This window comes from Pogoniulus pusillus, chromosome 3 (assembly GCF_015220805.1).
Source record: "Pogoniulus pusillus isolate bPogPus1 chromosome 3, bPogPus1.pri, whole genome shotgun sequence".
In the NCBI taxonomy this organism is placed as follows: domain Eukaryota; kingdom Metazoa; phylum Chordata; class Aves; order Piciformes; family Lybiidae; genus Pogoniulus; species Pogoniulus pusillus.
In genome coordinates this window covers 28,345,688-28,358,132 of record NC_087266.1, presented here as the reverse complement: position 1 = coordinate 28,358,132, position 12,445 = coordinate 28,345,688, and the positions used below count along the sequence as shown (strand labels likewise).

At 38.0% G+C, this 12,445-nt stretch overlaps 1 protein-coding gene across 1 annotated transcript in view; it reads left to right on the top strand.

Moving 5' to 3' along the window:
* Positions 1 to 12,445, top strand: part of TRPC4 (transient receptor potential cation channel subfamily C member 4) — a 176,153-nt gene that overhangs the window by 16,074 nt on the left and 147,634 nt on the right. Inside the window, exon 2 of the mRNA XM_064173376.1 lies at positions 2,538 to 2,582. The gene's annotated coding sequence lies outside the window, so the exon portion shown is untranslated. The remainder of the gene's footprint in view (positions 1 to 2,537; positions 2,583 to 12,445) is intronic.

The window sequence follows — 12,445 nt, the reverse complement described above, 5'->3', positions numbered from 1 at the left end:
CTGTACACAAAACAGATTTGCTAGTCCAAGTGCAGTCAGTAGCATCTGTTCTGAAGAACATTGATAAAGCAGATTCATTTTTAATGAGGTCCAAAAATTAATTTGGTGACAGACTTTCACAGACATGTTTCACAGTTCTTTAATACTACCTCTTATTTTGTTGTTTATAATCATATATTACAAATTTAATAATTGTAATCATTTTTCTGTGTCATACCAAAGAAAAATGCACAAGCTCTGTCCCATTGAGGGAACTCAGACCAACCTGAGGGCATTTGATTTCCTTCTGCAGCTGTCTAAACCTTGAATGCCAAAGCAAAGTCACTGATTAGCCCCATTCAAGGCATAAATTGTTGTCTTTCAGTGTAGTAGAGGTTGGAACAACCTCTGGAAGTCCTTTATTGAGTGAAAGACCCTAATCAGTCATATCATAGTATCTCTAGACTGTTAGGAGTGAATCTGTGCCTAATCAGATGGTTGAAACTGCTTAAAGAGTGACAACTGCAAGCCTCATCTCTCCTGTTTTCTCCTGCTGCCGTTCTGTTTCAGTAGTAGTCAGAAACATGACTGAGATAAAATAGGTAACACAGGCACTCCCAAGTTTCCTATAATGCAAAAAAAAAACCCAACTCAAGCCAAACCAAAAGACATTGAAAAAAAGTCTTACTAAAAGTTTTATTAAAAGAAAAAGAATTTGCTACAGGATTACATACAGAATTACAGGTGTAAAGTGTATTAGAGGTGAGAACAGAAAGCAAGGGTAATTAACACTAATTTAAAAGAAGATTTAACAGTTGTTCAGTTCCAAAAGATTGAGAGGCTGTTTATATAAAACACACAGAATAGTAGGAAGCACACCAGGGAACAGAGATTTTGAGGAGGTTTTACAAGTAGATAAAGCATGGAAGAGATGACATAAAGTAGAAGGTTAGAAGATTGAGTGGTACAGTAAAGCCAGATCACAGTGTGCCAAAGAGCTAAAAAAGACACCTGCTCTGTAAATGATTGAAATGGGGAGTGGTAATTTAACAAATAGTAATTTTTAGGGTATGCAATAAACAGAGCTACTGAGATACACTTGTAGCATAGCAGTGCTGTTCTGCTTATACACATGTATGTCTTTATTGCTTCCTGACACGCAATATTTGGCACATTTGAACACAAATCTTAAAATAATTAAATTCTCGCTTCTTTAAACCTATCCCTGAAAAGATATATTCCATGCACTGTGTGATCACCCTCTTTAGCTGACTTTTGCCACTGACTTCAACCGCAATATTAGTTTGGCTACTGAGTAGTTGTAATGGTGTGGGGTTTTTTTAGCAGCAGTAAAAAATGGAAGATGCTGAGTGGTGGGACAAATTGGCATACTGAAGTATTGGCAGTAGAGGGTGGAACATTTTACCATATACCATCTTAGAGATTTCACATGAAAGATATCAGAGGATATATGAGAATGTCCTTAAAATTGCCTGGGAAAGCACTAAGAAAACAAAATATGATAATACCACTGGAGCCTTAAATAACATTAGCTGAGTGACATCAAAAGTCAGCTATGTAGTATCATGGATGTAATTGCTGAACTGTAGCAGTCCTGGCAACATCTGAGAATCAGATGAATCATACATTTGGGTGATAAAAGATTCTTAATTGAATTTGTGTCTCAAAATATTCTCTCTCTGTTGAATAAGATATAATGCGGACCGAAGATCTACATGGAGTCCTGGCAGTCCAGTGGAAGAGGCTCTCAAAAGAGAGAGATGGAACAGATCTCTTAAAATGAATATACTTCACACAAACAGATAGACAAAGCTGTGCAACAACAATCCTTTTGTTCAAATAAAATCACTTGAAAGTGGAAGACTCTCGAGTGTCAACTGATCTTGTTAATTTGTGTTTTTCAAAGTGCTGTAAAAATGGTTTTGTTAGTTTCTTTAGAAGTAAGCATTGATTTCCTAACTATAGGGTATGTAAATCTCATTACTTGTGAGAAACAACCCAGTTAATTTATAGCCTGTGGTGAATTAAAACCTGGAAGATAATAACTGAAATTAGGAAAGTAACCTGTGTTGAAGTTAATGGGGTTTTTTCAATTAATTTTAATATAATTGCAGCCTTGCCACCTCCATCTAAGTTCTTTAAAGCCTAGTAGAGAGAGTTCGACAGTGGCAGAGAGCACATTTCTAGACAGTAACAGGAAGCATATACTTTGTTGTAGTACTCCTCCAGACTCCAGCCACTTTTAGTGCATGATCTTTCTTTGTCAGATAGTTTCTCTGTGTTTTGGAATCCTCTTCAGGTGTTTGTTTCAGGAACTCATCCCAGTCTTCTGTGTAACCTGTGTATATACTTTAAGCGTCTTCACAATAATTCATCAATGCATTCCTCAGCTGCCTGAAGACTCATCAGCTCTTGTTCTTCTAGAGCTGCCTTTTATTGCTTCTAGATCTCATACAATTAATCCATGCCTGCCCTCTTTTTGGTACCCATAATTACACAGACCTGTCTTACACCTTTCATCTGTCATTCTTTTACAGAGTGAAGATTTGTGTCTTAGTCATTCCACTTCTGGAAGCTCTTCTGTAAGTTTAATCATTATCCTGCTCTTCTCTGAATGTTTTCTGGTGCTACTGGCTCTGGGTTTTTTGTTGGGTTTTTTGTTTTGTTGTTTGGGTTTTTGGATTTGTGTGTTGTTTTTGTGTTTTTTTTTTTTTGAGATAAGGAGCCTGGAAATGTGTATTCAATCCTTTATGCCTCTCTGAAATTAGTGACAGATACATTTCCATTAGTATGAGTGCAGCAAATTCTCTTTGGCAGGAAATGGGCATATTAATTAGAGAAAAATCATCATCTCTTTTGGGAACCATGACTCCAAATTCTTTGCTTTGCCCCTTGCTATTAAAAAAAAGTTACAGAATACTTTCTTTTTCCTGAAGTAAACTTGTCTGAGGTAGCTGAGATGTGGGAATATAACTGGTTATGACTCATTTAGGCTTACACAAGAAAGGAAGATTTATAAAATATATTGTTTTGTTTATGGAAGTCTGTTTCAATGCTGGGAGCAGAATTTCTATTCTTCTATTTGAAATAAAGATCAAATAGCTTTGTAAAATCTGAATCATTATCTTGTGGAATTACTTGCTAATACTAGTAATCAGTCCTTTTAATTCCTGTACATGTGTTAAAATGCTACTCATTACTCACTTTAGCATATGGATGCAATGCAAATTGTACAAGAAATTTTATTAGTCACTTGAACTTTCCCTGATTTTGCACTCTTATGATTCTCTGCCCAGCTGAACTTGTCATTTTGAGTTGGTTAAAAACATACTTCAGTCAGGCTGTGGAACTGCGGAATTTAAGAGAATGGGAATTTACTGAGTCATTTAATTCTGAAAATAAAAGCAGGGAGACTACCCACTGAGACATTTAGAATCCACTGTTCTTTTCTGTCTTTTGCACTCTAATTACATCTTTCACAAAGTTGCAATAAATTTTTTTCTTCAGACTTGAAGTGTAGAGTTTCAGTGTATGTGTTTCTCTTCAAGACATTCAAGGAAAACAAGTCAGAGATCTTTTGACTAAAAGTCAAGAGCTCCTTTGTTTTTCCAATTTTCCTGTTGAAGGGAAAAGAGACATCACTCAATCCCACTTCTCCCATATCTACTCTGAAATTTTAGAATTTATATTACAGTATTGCTGTATTGTAATATACAGTCAAGTTCCCACTCAGCTAGTGTTGACAGAAACATAACTTGGCCATGGGCTAAAGCGATTCTGATTTTCACCAGAGTTTTGTTTGAAAACTTCATACATGCCAGGGTGATGTCAAGGTGTGTTCTTCTTACTGTATATGAACAGCTGATCAGATGAAAGCCACACAGAAAGCCTGTGGCCGAACCATTTCCAGGCTTTGGGGAACCATTAACCTTGGAGATATATCATTGTCTACTTTCTCCATCCTGTCTTATAAGCAATTTTTAATTGCCAACAATACAAAACTGATGGGATTTTATCTGTGGCATAACATTAGCGGTGACAGTCTTGTAGTTCAGAAACACCACAAAGTCTATAACTCAAATCACTTCCATATCATCTGAATTAAACAACACTTTGTGTTTTTCATTTGGCTGTATTGATGGGTTGTTTCCTCATCAGCTGCATTTCAAAGCTCATTCTGTTTTTGATGTGTTTCAATCTGGGATTCAGATATTCATTTGATTCCAGCAGTGCCCAGTGTCTTGATCTTTTCAGACGGATTACACTATTTGACAACATTTCTCCATGTAAACCCTTGGGACATCACATATTTGCATTACTCTTTCAGAAAGAAAAAGGCTCGACCTGCAGTAGCTCAGTTTGACTTTTGCTGTAAAGCTTGACATGGTTACAGAACACTACAGATAAGCTTTAGTCATATTTGACTAAAGAAAAAAATACTGTTGAAAATAGAAATGAAACTGTGACATGTACAGCATTCTCAAAGTCCCTCAATCTTCTCTATTGGGCATCAGTGATAAATAATCATGCTGGTTTAGGTGACCAACTGTTGTTATGTGACCGATCAGGATTCTTCTTGTCCCAATCCAATGGATGGGAGGCTGCAGTCACACGGCCCCTGATCCAACCTATCACCATACTGTGCATGTATTCCCAAAGAAATGTTCTCATGGCCACACTCATGTACAGAATATAGGTGACCACAAGCCGAACACAATGCCTTTATCAGCACTTGGATCCAGCATGCACATAAACACAAACACTATAAAAGGTCTGATTCTGTCCAGTCTCTCTGTGAAAATCCTTCTGATTGCTGTCCATAAGCATTCAGTGTAATCAGGAACTGCTCACAGGTTCCCTTATCTGCCCCTGTTGTTAGCACCTGCACCTGCTTCAGTTCCTTAAGCCCACTGTCCCACTTCATATGCTGGTACCTGTTACTCTACTTGCCTGTTAGCCAGCTTGAAGTTTCCTAGCATTCAATCCCACTCATTCAGGCTTGAGAGAACACCTACACAGAAGGTGGTTAGTAATAGTATTTAATGAGAAGGGACAACTTTGGTGATCAAGTTCAGGGCTGAGTCAGACCTGCAGTTGCTGACCTGCAACCTGCCTAAACGTGGCCATCCTTTTTTATCCCATTGTCTCTTTAGTTTCTCATATCTGTTTCTTCCCAATCCACTATGGCCTCTATTTTTCCTGCTTTCAATTGTTCTTTAAACATTGCATAAGTTTTCCACATTCCCAAGCCCACTGGGGTAACAAGTGCTACACAATCCCAACAATCTTTTCCTCTTGCAACTCACAAGAAGTTCTTTACCCTGTAGTCAGTAATGCCCTCGAGATGGCATGATTCTCTGGGAAATGTATTTTGCCTTGACCCTTGTGGATGGATTTCACATCACTTGGTGACTGAATCACTCTCCTGCAAGACTCTCCAAGAGCAACCAGGTCCGGATGTGCCCTTTGTATCAGGTGGGCTATTGGGGTCCTTTTACCTGACATAATTCCTGTGGTCCTTATGGGTCATCATGTTTGCTGCACTTGGCCTTTAATAAGATAATCTACCACATACTGTCTTCATGGTTAAATAATTGAATGATTCAATTTGTTACGAGTCATCCCAGTGGCTAATTTCACCTTTTTAGTACTCTCTATGAGGTCTTCAATTCCCGCTATAATTTGTCCTGTTTTGGAATAAAATCAGCTCACTAAAGCCATACAATGTAAAAGAAAATCTTCATTTAGAGAGAGATAAACCTAAAGAATGCAAAGCAGAAAAACGTTTCTTGATTTTGTCCTTTTTTGACTTCATGCTGATGCTCTGATGATATTGTTTATATCCATGGTACTCCTTTGCTTTGTGTTGTGAAGCGAAGTGGCTTAGAAATTTACTAACTCTTTCTCAGCAATTTTGGGCAAATAAGTGGCTCTGTAATGTTGCTTGGTATAGTATACTATAGAAGTGATTTATCTGCACATTATAGTAAGAGCTATTTACCTCCTGGACTGAAGATAACAAGTGCATCATTCAAAGTCTAGATGAGCTTACTTGTAGCTTAATGTATTCACTGATTAAACCAGACAATTTAAACTGTCTCTCTGCCACTGATGCATCCAAGACTGGTATTTAAAAAATCCTGGTTTACCTGGAAGAGTCTATTAGATGCCATATCTTTTCTTTCTCCTCTACTGAATGTAAGTTGCTTAATAAGAATGTTGCTACTTCATTGTTTAAAATACCTGTGATCTTTCATTAGAATTCATCATTCCTACTGTGATCACATCTACATGCTCCAGCTAGGGCTCTGCTGAGCCCCAGACTAATCTAATATTTGACCCACGCAACTCATGATACTAATTCAAAAACAGCACTCATATGACAACTTAATGTCTCTATGATTAAAAGGTCTCACTTCATAAACCAGTTTGTCCTTTTTTTTACTCATGTCATTGTACTTGTTCTCAGTGGACCAAAGCAGATGCTGGGTTCCCTGAAGAATAACATTTCCTAATAGCACAGTTATTATTACCAGTGACAGAACAAGAGGATGCAGTCTCAAACTGTGACAGGGCAGGTTCAGGCTGGATGTTAGGAGGAAGTTCTTCACAGAAAGAGTGATTGGCCATTGGAATGGGCTGCCTGGGGAGGTGGTGGAGTCACCATCCCTGGAGGTGTTTAAAAGGAGACTGGATGAGGCAATTAGTGCCATAGTTTAGTTGATTAGAAGGTGTTAGGTGATAGGCTGGATTCGATCTCAAGAGTCTTTTCCAACCTGGTTAATTCTGTGATTCTGTGATTAACAATAGCACATTGGAAGATGGGGATTGATCTATGATTGGTTACATATTATTTATTTTTACAAAGATGAATAAAGAAACAGACCCACAAAATTCTAATTCATTAGTGTAAAACAAAAACTAAACGTATTTTCCTTTTAAGCCTGATATGGATGAAAAGTAGTTGCACATTTTGGAGGTAATTATCATCAGAAATGATTATCTTGTATATGAGGATTGAGATAAATGTGGTGTTCTGAGAATTGAGAATGAGTCATAGAGAAACATGGGAAGTGAGAAGTCCTATCAGGCAGCCCAGACAGACCTCTCTGCTTCATCCCAGACAGACCTCTGTTCCATCAACACAGCTAGAAGCATAGCTAATGAGGGATCAAACCGCAGAGGCAGACATAGGGAATATATTCCCAAGTGAGGCTTCTGGATCTTTCAGCTGCCAAGTATGGTCTGTTTATACTCATCATAAATGTTAACACTATGACTAGAAGATAAAAAGGAGGAAGAAGGCAGGGCAAAACAGTAGGAGTCATAGCACTAGCAGAACATGGTAGTAAGTCATCCTTCCTGAAATGGACTGCTTGTGTTACAGGAGATGAGGCCTCATTTCATTCTAACCATCAGGCTATGCATTTACAAGATGTAGATAATAACTCCTTTCTCAGAACAAATGATCATACTTTATAAAGAGACATAAAAATTGCAGATGAGTATGGATTGCACGTTTCACTTAGCTAACCGTAACAAGAAGCAATACCTAATGAAGAAGTCACAGTTTGTATTTTTCTCAGCACTTTTAGCATGCAGAAGGAAAAGTTGGGAATAAAAAGACAGTATATATAAAAAAGATTGTCAACAGTTAGTTCCAAACCAGAGACTACTAAACTTATATCAGTGCACTGCATTATATACACTGTAGTATGTGGGTGGCACTATTTCTACCATTCTTATCCAGCAAACGCTTTTTCAGTCTGGAGGAAGAATACTTAAAATTACTAAATAATTGTCATATTATAAGCAAACTCAAATTTGGAAGTAGTAGTATACTGAGTGTTGTTTATAGATAAAGAAGCTAATGTCAAAATAATGCTTTTTAGATACAAAGTTTCTGGATCTTTCAGACTGAGACCTTCATAAATAATAAATTCTATGCAATGAAAAAACGTTTCAGAATGTATACAGCTTTATTTTTAAATAATCATATCTCTGTTGTTCACACAAGTCATACTAAGTACCAGAACACACCTGCACGTGCCAGTGAAATGTTTCCTAAATGAACTGCCTAAGGAAAGTTCTGATCCCTGAATAGAAAGATTAATTATAAACAATTTTTACAAAAACCCAGCATTTTTCTTTCATAGAGAGAATTGCCTTCCAGTAACTGTTTAGTTATGAATATTTGAATCCTTAGACGTTGCTTCAAATATTTCATAAGACAAGAGCAGCCATTCTATAACTTTTAAAATCTCCATGTGCTGAACAAAGCAAAAATGAAAGAAGCCTGTGAATTCGTGATGCTGCTTCTGTTTAATTTTCCCAAAGTATTGAGGCAGGTGGAAATACCACACACTATTCATACAGATATACATTGTATCAAACAATTTAATCTGTTAAGAACAAAATCTTACATAGTGGGTGCTCCTCTTTATTTTCTCTCAGTCATGATGGGTGGACTCATTGAGCATGAACATTCATAACTGGACGGAAGATTGAAACCTTGGGAATTTCATATCACTCTGATCTTTGCTGTGAAAACAGTGGAGAACTTCATCTGCCATATGTGAAAGACGAGGAGAAAGCATTGCCTGAAACAGAGCAAAGATGTGTAAATACCTGCAGTAGTATAGACATCTACCTGTGTATTCACATATCTGATAATAGTATCATTGAGTGCCAAATAGTGTCCAAAATTCCTCCTGTGGTATTGGTCACAAGATTTCTTCTGTCTTAGACAAGCCAGTGAAACCAGTAAGAGTCTATGGGACATGAATGTTGTGTGTAGGCTGCAATGATAGTGGAGGGTGAATACTTGCAAAGTGCTCTTTACTTTAAAAGAAGAAACACCTATGGTTCAACAACAGAGTTCAGAGGTTTATGATCAGTGGCACAGAGAAAAGATGGAGCCTATGGCTAGTGGCGTTCTTCAGAGATCAGTATTTGGTCCAGTTTTGTTCAATATCTTCAGTAGTGGATCCAGTCTTGTTCAACATCTTCATTTACCACCTAGATGATGGGATAGAGTGTTCCCTTAGGAAGTTTGCTGATGATACAAAACTGGGAGGAGTGGCTGACACACCTGAAGGTTGTGCTGCTATCCAATGAGTTCTGGATAGGCTGGAGAGCTGGGTGAAAGTGAACCTCACGAAGTTCAATAAGGACAAATGTAGAGCCCTGCACCTGGGAAGAAATAACACCAGGCACCAGTAGAGATTAGAGGTCATTCTGTTGGAAAGCAGCTCCAAAAGAAAGACCTTGGAATTCTAGTGGACAGTAAATTATCTATGAGACAGCAATGTGCCCTTGTGGCCAAAAAGACCAATGTTATCCTGGGGTGCGTTAGGAAGAGTGCATCCAGCAGGTCCAGGGAGGTTCTCCTCCCCCTCTACTCTGCCCCAGTGAGACCTCACCCAGAATACTGTATCCAGTTTTGGGCTTCCTAATTGAAGAAAGACAAGGATCTGCTAGAGAGAGTCCCACAAAGAGATGAATATGATGAAGGGACTTGAACACCTCTTTTATGAAGAAAGAGCTGGGACTGTTTAGTCTGGAGAAGAGGAAGCTGAGAGAGGATTTTATTAATGTCTGTACATTTATGTGGGGTGGGTGTCAAGAGGAAGAGGACAGGCTCTTTTTAGTGGCACCTGGTAATAGGACAAGGAATAATGGCTGTAAGCTAGAATGCAGGAAGTTCCACCTCAGCATGAGGAGAAACTTCTTTAATGTGAGGGTGGCAGAACACTGAAACAGGCTACCCAGAGAGGCTGTGAAGCCTCCTTCTCTTGAAAATTTCAAAGCCAGCCCCAGTGTGTTCCTGTGTGGCCTGCCCTAGGTCACCCCACTTTGGCAGGGGGGTTTGGCCTGATAAAATCTGGAGGTCCCTTCCAATCCTTAACATTTTGTTAACTCTGTGATATATTTCATTTCCATTTTTCCTAACCATCACACAGACATTGATATTTGATGGATATTTCTGGTGTGATCTAACACTTGTCAAGACTGGACTGCTAGTCCTCTTTTGATTGCCTTTGATAAGAGGAAATTGGTTTAATCTGGTGATTTTTTTTGTTGTTGTTTTGTTTTGTTTTGTTTTAACTCACTAATATTTCTTCAGATTATAACCTTGGTTCAGGTTCCATGGATATTTCACATGTCAGGGCTCAAAACTAGTTCTTCACAGGCATTCCTGACTATATGAGCTGGGCTTATTTACTCAAGGAACAAAGACAGCGACAACTGGCCACAAGAGCTATGTTTACAAAAAGCATCCATGTTGCTAATGACAGATTTTATCCAAAACATAGAATCACAGAATCAACCAGGTTGGAAGAGACCTCCAAGATCATCCAGTCCAACCTGTCACCCAGCCCTAGCCAATCAACTAGACCATGGCACTAAGTGCCTCATCCAGTCTTTTCTTGAACACCTCCAGGGATGCTGACTCCACCACCTCCCTGGGCAGCCCATTCCAATGGCAAATCACTCTTTCTGTGAAGAACTTCCTCCTAACATCCAGCCTATACCTCCCCTGGCACAACTTGAGACTGTGTCCCCTTGTTCTGTTGCTGGTTGTCTGGGAGAAAAGACCAACCCTCACCTGCCTACAACTTCCCTTCATGCAGTTGTAGACAGCAATGAGGTTCTTAACATGCTCTTGGTTATGGTGATTCCACAACCTTTTCTTTACTATGCTTACAATTATGAAGTTTTCTGCTGGCTTTACAGCTAAGTTGAAATGAATAAATGGAAACCAGAATAAAAGTGAAGAAAGTGCATGAAAGTAAGTTTGAATTAAAAAAGTAATTGCTACTGTGTACATAAGTCTTTTTTAAAACAGGCTGAGATCAGCAAAGGGAGTGTTAGGAACTTTCTGCCATATCCACACATGGATATGGTGTCTCTCATACTGGAGGTTTTCCCTATTTAAGTTTAAAATGAAATTTTAAATCTATTAATTTTAGTAGGTAAGATTTCTAGAGCTCTTAACATATTTTATTGGAAAATGAATAAAATCAGTATTTCTGAGACAGTCTAGTATGCCTGTGTACCTTTTGGATGTATGTACAACTAAGTCAAGTAGTTTCATCCCAGATCCATTCTAACTCACGAGTGTTGACTTCTTTTTGAGTTTTAAGTAGGGTAAATCTTCAGTTTCTTCATTAAGTTCAGTACTGGACATTTTTCACCCAGCAGGAATGAGAATAATATCTCTTTTGTATGCAGTACTTGTTCCAGGTAAAATCAGTTTCACAATCCTAATTCTGTGAGTCACTGGGCAACATGACTCACCCAATCTAACGCAACAGTATCTTGAATTCCAGCACAATTCTTTGCTCACCAGGTAGCTGAAGTACAGCTATTCTGAAATCTTTTGTTCCCCTTCCTAAGAGTCTCTCCTGAGCACTTTATGTAAGCGTGATCAGACTTCTCAAAGAACTGTGACTATATATGAGTGTATATTTAGTTTTGCAATGTGGAGCTGCATGTGTGAGTTCTGTTGTTCGGTTCTGCATTATCTATGCCTTTCCATCTCTTTGAATGAAGGCAAAGAGGTATGTACCATTCTTCTAGAAATAAAACGTATCTGTCATTCCTAAACAGGTGCTTAGGATTTGACTTATGTACACAGTGAACTCAGAGGCTCCTCTACTTCTCATGTCTCAGGGAGGAAAAAAAAAAAGTGGTAATGTCATCTGTAAGCGGAATTTTTTTTTTTTTTTAAAAAAAAATTGGGCCAAAGTTAGATCCACTGAGTACACATTTAGTTCTTGACCACACTGCTTGTATTTCAAATGAAATTAGCTTTTTGTTTATAATAAATGTTGGTTTTGTACAGTGGCTCTATTAAGAAGTAATAAAGAAAGAAATCTCTGCATATACAGGAAGAAATTCTCCTCTGAATAATTTATGTCACCTGACATTTAAGGATCTGAAAATGTGGTACATTTCTTGAAATCCTATACTAAATATTATATATAAATTCTAGCATGCATTACTCAGTCTAATCCAGATTTTTGTGTAGTTTTCTTTCTGTCTTGGATTTTTTGCTTTTCAGGATATAGTGGACAGGGAGTGATATGAAAGTAAAGCAGTAAACCAGAAAGCTAGTGAGTAAATGCAGGCAACACAATGACCCGAAATAATGGTCTCCTTAGAGGTTTGCTTCATGTGAAGTAGTACAACTCAACGAAAGATGAGAACATTTTCATGAGCCAAGTACACTCAATCTTTTATATCCCCTGTGCATTCACAACATCATTTGTAATGGCTGTGTAAAGCAAAGTCTCCAGAGTAACTTTAAAGCCCATTAAACTCCACTGAGAATTAAGTAAGTGTCAGAATGCTTTCTGAATCAAAGATAGTCTTCTGCTAGCTGTTTGTAGGACTGCTTTTATGAAAATACATTTAATATTTATATTTATGTCCCACTTGT